This window comes from Ylistrum balloti, unplaced genomic scaffold (assembly GCF_031769215.1).
Source record: "Ylistrum balloti isolate Yb309-2 unplaced genomic scaffold, AGI_CSIRO_Ybal_v1 Utg369694, whole genome shotgun sequence".
In the NCBI taxonomy this organism is placed as follows: Eukaryota; Metazoa; Mollusca; class Bivalvia; order Pectinida; family Pectinidae; genus Ylistrum; species Ylistrum balloti.
Window position 1 is genome coordinate 58,802 of NW_026781928.1, and position 8,925 is coordinate 67,726.

The window sequence follows — 8,925 nt, forward strand, 5'->3', positions numbered from 1 at the left end:
TAGAGTAATGATTAAACCATACACGGTGAATTACTTTCAAATTACTGATAACTTTGCCGTCAGCCTTTAATTCATGACAGGTTTGCTTGTTAGAACGACCTTTATGGACAAATCCAAAGAAGGTACCGATATCTACACTAGCATTTTCCTGAAGTTCACGAAACTGCGTTTGTTAGTACGCTCTTTCGGCGCGTCGTTGCTCGCGTCTAAAATTGCATTTTTAGAATTTATAATTTTTGTACGATTCCACTCTACAATCGTGTGGTTTTCCATGAACTAGCCATATGTTTCGATACTGCCTCATTGTGGAGTGCAATTGTTTAAGATTACCGTAGTTCCAGTATGGTTTTAGATAGCCTCTGAATGACTTCGTTAGTATATTTGTCTTAGCAGCACAGATAAGAATATCAAACAGACGTTTAGCTCATCTAAATTACAATTTTCAGGATCTAATTTTGTATCTTGAGATTCCGTTCCACATCATCTTGATAGTTTCCAAGCTGTTTGTCAGTAGCCTTTTTCCAATTAAAGGTCACAAAAGGAGTTCCATGCTCATACGAGGAAAGAGAACGACATTGGTGTTCAAATCGCATCGGAAAGTGGTCGGACATACTATTCAGTTCTTCGTCAATAACAGAACAGGTTTTCACGAGATCGACTTTATGATACGGCACAAAGACGTGGTCGATAGGCGATTTCAAGTTACTATTGAAAAAAGTAAAATTTGGTCCCTTGGACCAGGATTGACTGTTGATTGATACGAGCTGCCTTTCTGATAAGAGTTTAACAAGTAAATTGCCCCGTAAATTCGCATGAGTGCCGTTTTTTCACCATAGTCACGTGATATCGTCCCGTTCATATCTCCCATAATAACGACCGTCCCTCCTCTTCATACTTATCGTAGATAGATTCTATTATTTCTAGAGTACTTCGGTATTGGTCGAGACTAACATTTGTAGATGGCATTAATACCCCAACGAGATAAATGTCTGGTTGGTTAATTACGCGAAGGCGAATCACCAATACTCGATCGTTCCCTTCCTCCGTAAGGGTTGTAACATCAAGATCACGCCTCCAAATAAACGCTGTTCCCCCGTAGCCACGGAAGCTAGCCCTACACAAAACGTCTATGGGAATCCGTTTGTCCACACGAGAGTATGAAAGGAATGATTTATCTACACTATTCAGGTACGTATTGTGCTCTGGCAATAACCAAGTCTCACAGAGGAACATCACGTCAAGACCTTTCATCCTTTGGTAAAGGTAAGTAGTATTGTACATTATTCCTCTAGCATGCCACGTTTCTCTGCGAAGAGTTGACATTACAAATATAAACAGTAGAACAAACATAGCCATATTAGTCGAAGTTTTGGTAGAATCTCTTGTTATTTACGTTTTCGCTACGGTCATCTCCCTCACTTCTTGGTATCCATGGTCTTACAAGAATATTTCCTGACCAAAACCCTTGGGCAACTGCTTTTTCATAACGTTCTCTTATGACGTTCACTCTCAGAGTAAAGGTCGGTGAATTTCCATTCTTAGAGGGCCATTTCTTCAACATACGCACAAATGTGAGATTCACACCTTTATGAAGAGCATACTCTTTCACTTTCTCAATCACGTTTTCATCTGTCGTATCCCCTTTAACCCTAGACATGACAATCCGCTTCGTTCTAGGTTTACGATCAACACCTACGAACTGGTACCTTGTAGTTATTGTTTCTATGTTATATATAGCGTCACCATTGTTACATGTATCTTTTGCATGTCCAGTATTGACATCACCACCGTCATTACTATTGTTTTGAACAAATGACGTCGCTGCCGTCAAACCGCTACTCGCGTCAGCATAAGGCCGTCCTGTATTCACGTTTTCCACGGAACCACGTGTACCACTCTGTTGCGACAGATCTCCCCCAGTGGCAGAGTTTAGTGTTATACCTGAACGTAAATTGCTATCATATTTAGTACCGCCGTTTTCCGTATTTGTAGTGTTCACGTTTCTCCCTTGCGAAAATTCATCAGGTGCGCTTGATTGCCCGAATGAGCCGTTATATACATGTTCTCCATGTCTAGTTTCCTTTGTTTCATGTCGCTTGTCCGTAGAGTTCTTGTTGTTTTTGATATTGTCTAATTTCATATGTATACTTTTCAGTTCCCTCTTCATCTCTTTCATATAAGTCTCATGTTGTTCCTTTTACTGTCTTATTTCATTATCTTTCTCTTTAATTTGTTCACTTTGTATCCGAAGTTCATGTCGTAGACGCATTTTTTCTGAGCTGCCGCGTTCTAGCTCGGAGGTCATGCTATTTAACTGGGTGCTCTTTTCCGAAAGTTCATCATTTAATTGTCTTATCTCTAATTTCATTTGTTTCGTTTCTTTATTCTGGTTCTGTACTACTTTTTCAAGTTGACTCTTGATATCGTCTCGCATATTTATGATCAATGTAAACAAGTCAGTCTTAGTGTGCACTATCACAGTTATTCAACGTATGTGTACGCGTACCTGTACCGTTACCTGTAACACCTCAGTTAGTGTCACCGGGTACAAGGCTCCTGTAGGATTTTTTTTTTATTTCTGCTAAATCAGTTGTTCCTTCAATACACGAAAATAGGGTGAAAAAGTCTTCTAGCAATTTGCCTTCTGCACTAGTACTACCACTGTTTGTTCGGTTTAAAAGAACACCTTTCGGGATTTGGTCGTTTTCTGAGACGAGGTATTCGTATAGCGATTGTCTAACATGCACCAAGCCATCGTCTGATCCTCTGTAGATACTACTCAATTTTTGCTTAAATTTCACCTTATCAAAAGTACCGACTGTATCTCTCAACTCAGTATATACATCTTTGTTCGTTTGTTTTTGTGAAGCTGTGAACGAGATCACACCTTCGTCTTCCACGGTCATTCCATGGGAGGCCTCTTTTCTTTGTTTTGCCATAGGTTACAACATATTGTTTATGGAATTTCAAAGTTTTCAAGAGACACTCACCACCTCTGTTCTTAGTTTCAACGTTTCTATATTCCGGGATCACTTATACTTCAGCACAAATGTCTATACTCCAAAAAAGCCACCAATTCACAACTAAAATGGTATATTCCTCAGAGCTCAAAACGATGCCACACACTCGTATTGGTGACGTCATGCCCCAATTGAATGCGTTCATCTTCCACGAACTTAGTCCCAACGAAGGAGCACCTCCGGAGAAAATCACGAAAACTTAACCCCGCGACAATAGATGACCTCACAGTATGTGTACTTTGATTTTGAAAAAAAAATCGCACCATTGAACCTATACACGCAAATTCAATTGATACAAAATTAAGTAATTCGTTATGAGTACCTGGAATTCCATAGTTTAATTATGAAATTCACATTATTTCACCTTATGAACGTACTTGGCGTAGATACTTACGTCATAGTGTTCTCACGATTTAGGATATACTTACATGTATATTTATATTGAAAATTCGTTTTCATATTAATCAAAGCCGTTAATAAAAATGGGAAGAGCATTTGCATAGAAGTATTGATAACTTAATAATAAGAATATGACTATTAAGGAATTATATACGCTCATCTGATTTAAATGAACAAAAACATGTTATCGAAAACACTTGATACGAACCGGACCTGGACGGACAACATAGAGTCCGTTATGTCACACCGTCCGAGCAGGACCATCGGAATGAGGCTTGAGCGAACAATATATATTTATAGAATTGTTTTGTTATGTACGTGGTAAAGCAGAGGCGTATATACTGATATATATTGCAGGATAAAGCAGAACCGCGTGTACATATACATTTGCATATAGGTCACATACACATATATATATATACATATTAAACACTTTTGTGGTAATTGAGTGACCAAATTGGACCAGGTCACTTTTTCGCCGTATATGGAAAATCCTGTCATCGTTATCACGAACAGAGATTTTGCCATTCGTCGTCCATGTTTTTGAGAGTTTACGTTCTTTGACCAACTTTCTTGCAAGGAAGGGGAGCTTACTTCGGTACTGCGTCAAGTCCTCATTAACGGAAATATTTTTGTATGTAGAACTTTTCCGGAATCCTGAGCTACTCTTGAGCAGTCGAAACTTAGTTTCTACCGACTTGATCCTGGCAATGATCTAGCGTGGTTTTCTGGTTGATGAGCGGCCTACGCGGTGGGATCTTTCAATATCTCCAGGTTGGAGATCCAAGGATGATTCACTGGCTGCTTTTAGCAAGAGGTCGTTGGTATTCTCTCCGTGGTTTTTCGGGAGACCTGAAAATAGCACAAGAGGCCGCCTCCCATATTGCTCAAGGTCATCTATTTGTAACCGCAGAGCATCGTTCTCAGCTTCAAGTTTACTGACCCGTTCAAACAATGGGGCAACTTGGCGCTCTACAATGCTCTGAATGTCATCGAGCAGCAGGCCTCGGACAGCCTTGGCTATTCTGTCAACGTCCGTGTACGAGATGAACATACCTGGATAGTTACAAGGTCCTGCAAAATGTTGCGGCTGCTGAAATATCATAGGCTGCATATGGAGATTTCCTGGCTGAGAGGGAATAAATGATGATGTAGGTGTGCCGGGTTGAACAGCCGTGTCTGTCATAGTGAGAATGTCGAAAGTTACAGACTGGTTAATAGGAGAGAACTCTCTTAGTTTTTTTGTGTCAAATGGAGAAGGCGTGGACGACGATGATAGTGGTCGTTTGGACGTCGGAGTGGCCGACATACGGGAAAATACTTGCTGAAATGACTGCTAAGAATGGACCGTCTATTGAAAACACACTCAGTTCATGGTTGAATGGTTATCACAACAGCAGACAGTATCTCAACGTACATTTACAGATTTTTTTTCAGATTTTACTGGTACTCTCCGACATACAAAGTATGTTACAAGAGGTCAGATTGAAAAAAACATTCCAAGGGTAGAAATAAGAAAATTACTATAGGTGGCCCTTTGGACCACCACTTCAGAAGATTTACTGGCCCTTCTGTCACTGCAGTGGCCCTGGGTTTTCTTCGTAATTTAGCCACTGAAATTCGTTTCCCCATTTCGGAAGATAAGTCAGAGTACGATTTTCTCTTTCGTATTTTCGTTGTTGTTTACTTTTCCTCTGAGGTTTTAGGCTTCTTAGTGGGCGTGGGCTTGAACCCACTGAGGAAACGTTCCATCATGCTATCAGTAGATCGCCTTATTGTTTTGCTCCATGTCTTTATAGCGCTTGTAAGTTCTGACATACTCTATACACGGAACATAACGTAGCAGTGATTAAGACTGTCGGTACCAGCTAAGCCGATGAAAATGTCGTTAGAAACGAGAGTCGGCAATATGCCTTCACCGAACACGACGTCGGTGTCGTTCAGATTTATCGATTTGACTCATTTGGGTATTACTAGCAGAATAGTGGACAAATTTTGAGCTTCAAAAAGTAACAAGCCCGACGGACCGGCGCTTTGCATAACCTGTTGGCCCTTCATTACAATAGATGGCCCCGGGCAGACGGGCTTGTGGTTATTTCAACCTCTGCATTCTTGGCACGGCGGTAAACTATTACATACATAATATTATTTCAGTAATAGAAATAATAGATAATCAAGCTTGATAAAACTTTAACATTACATACAGAAAAAGTCCATGCATTTTTGTAATACTAGGATAAGTAGTATAGTAACGTGGGATAAATTGATCTCTAATTCTACGATCTGATTCATGATCGCATCTAAAACGATAGTGGTATTCATCGCCAATTTCATTTGAGCAAAGATTACAAATTCTGTTCTCCCTTGGTATCCCAATCCATCTTCCTGTTTCTACAGGTAAATGCATATTTGAAGTTCTAAATTTAACGATAATTTGTCTTTCTCTAGGTTTAAGTTTCAAAAGATATTTTTCTAATTCAAAATTACTTTTCATTAAGCAATAGGTATTTCCTCGAGAGGAATTCATTACATCACTGAACCATTTTTGTAGGAACTGGTCTTGTAATTTTTGCTTAACGGCAAGTTTCAAATAATTTCTATTAAATGTACATATTTTCTGGTAGTCCCAGATAAAGTTTAAATCAGTTTCTATAAATATATTTTGAACAGTTTTCATTTAAAATCCATATTGCCACTAATTTGTAGATTGTACATTAAGTTATACATAATACTTGACAAGTTATTACTGGTAATTAATTTATACCAAAACATAATTACTTTGCTTTTAGCTTCGATAAGTAAAGGGAATCTCCCCAATTCACCATAAATCATAAAATTAGGTGTACTTCTTCTAATACCTGAAATACGTTTGCAGAATTGTAAATGAAGTTTTTCAATGGCACTTTAATTTTCAAAACCCCAAACGTCTACTGAATATAAAATTATAGGCAACACAAGTGAGTCAAAAATCTTCAACTGAAGGTCTACTGGAAGCTGAATATTTCTTATTTTCTTATAAACATCAAACATTGGTTTTTTAGACTGTTCAATTAACTTAGATTTAGCGTTAAAGTAACTTCCGTTGTAATTAATTAAAACATCCAAATAAGGAAATTCATCAAGAATTTCTATTTCTTCACTACACAATGTAAAATGGAAGGCTGTACGATCTTTTCTCTTTGCAAATATAACAAATTTGGTTTAAGCTTCCAGGTATTACAATATACTTCAAAAGTATTAAGAGCAGATTGAAGTCCTTCCGCTGTTTCAGACATAATAATGGTGTCGTCTGCATTCAACAGAATAAACAATTTTAAGTACATTTCTATTTTTCACTCAAAGTTTCTATTGTTTGAAGACAATTAACATTATTTTCTGCAAGAAAATCTTCAAGAATCTTTAAGATAAATTGAAAATAAAAACGGTGATAAATGTTCTCCCTGTTTTACCCCGATATTACAATTGAACATTTCTGACAATTCATTTCCATTTTTACACAAGATTTAGTATTTGCATACAAATTAAATATTACTTTGAACATCTTCCCGGTTATATTACTCTTTTGAACTTTTCTCCAAACTGATTAAAAAGCTTTTCTGAAATCTATAAATGAACAGAATAATTTCTTTCCTAGAGAAAAATAAATAGAAGTCAATGCATGTAGAATAAAAATGTTGTCAGTGGTGGAATGATTTTTCCTGAAGCCAGCCTGTGAGCAGGTAATTAGATTAATTTCATCAGTCAACTTGTTTAATCTGTTATTAAAAATTGATGTAAAAACTTTTCCTAGACATGAAACAAGACTTATAGCCCTGTAATTGTCTAAGTCAGATGGATCTCCTTTACGTTTATAAATGGGTTTAATAACCCCTATCTTCCAAGAGTCGGGAATACAACCAGTATTAGATATAATGTTAAACAACTTACAATACAAAGGTTTAAACAGTAGATTTTAAATATTCATTTAAACTTTCGTCAAAATCTGAAGCTTTATTACACTTCAAACTTACAATGGATTCTCTAATTTCACACTCAGTAATATTTCCATTCAACAGATGATCAAATCTACTATCCCCATCTATAACCACATCGTCAAACATCTCGTCAGAGTTACCTCCCTTATTCAACTCTTTAAAGTAGTTATATAATTCATTAATATTTTGTTTAGCTTCTGTTCCTTACAGGGGCCATCAATTTCATTCAAAATATGCCAAAAGGTTTTCAGCTCTAGGTTCGAAACTTTTCTCAGTTCCGTTTCCATTTCCTCTTGGTGAATTCTATATGACTTGTTCAAAGTTTTCCTATACTCTGTACCTGTGTTTTTAAGAGTAATTTTATTTGCGAGAGTTTTATCGACGTTATACTGACGTTTAGCTTTATGAAAGTCTATTCTTTTACTATGGCACTCACGTGTAATCCAAGGCTTATTGGCGTTTCTTCTTTTGTATGCTTTACTATACGTTTTCTTTTCACCAAAATACATATACGTATACAGGTGTATGTTATTAAAACATGGTATGGAATGTGGCCATAGAAGTTCGAAGTATGCACACATGATATTACAGATCGAATAAACGGAGTTATTGGAGAGTAGAATATGTGCATTGGTCACAAAGTTCATACACAGTTCATAATTATCGTGAACTCCGCACGCACAACGTAGTATACATGTATACGTAGTTTGAAGTCAGGATATAGGCAACATTTGGGGTGATATGAACAGTTCCAGACAGTGAGTCGGAATTATAAAACCATGCTAGGCAGCTTAACACTTACACGTTCCCTCCGTTTCCCTCAAGAACACACTTTTTCACATTTTCTTCGGAAATGAAGTAAAACCAGCCATCATGCCTCAGGGGCGACAATTTGTCATTATCATAAAACATTTCTCTTTCATATTTTTTAATATCATTTACCTTATTTCATAAATTATTTTAAATTTCTCTATAATTGAAATAGACTTAACACGTTTGACGGCGTTATGTAAACGGTCTTGGAACTGAACAGCTTTTTTTATTTCCGGATTCATCCACAGTTTATCGTTTGGCCTTATATGAACTGTTTTCTTAGGTATACATTCTTTAGCAAATGCCAAAAACTATTTTGTGAAATCAGCACAGGCATCATTAACAAAAGTGAATCTTTAAAAAAGCAGACCAGTCAAAAGTACCTATCAAATTGTTTAATCTATTAGATTTAGCATGTCTATAGGCCCAGCGTCTCTGGTATATGTACAAGATTCACAGGTATAGACAATATTACAACACATTCATCATTATCACGGATATTACGACCAATAGGAATAACATTTGAATTATTGCATCACTAAGGATCAGTTAATAAAATAGGACATGGTAAGCTAGTTCTGGTTGTGCCTCCCCAGTCGGCTCGTTAATTGCATTAGTTAAGTCCAATTCCAACATAGTTTGATGTGATATATGATTATTTGACAGTGGTAGCATGACTACGTCTATATCACCAACAATAACAACATTTGAGGTATTAC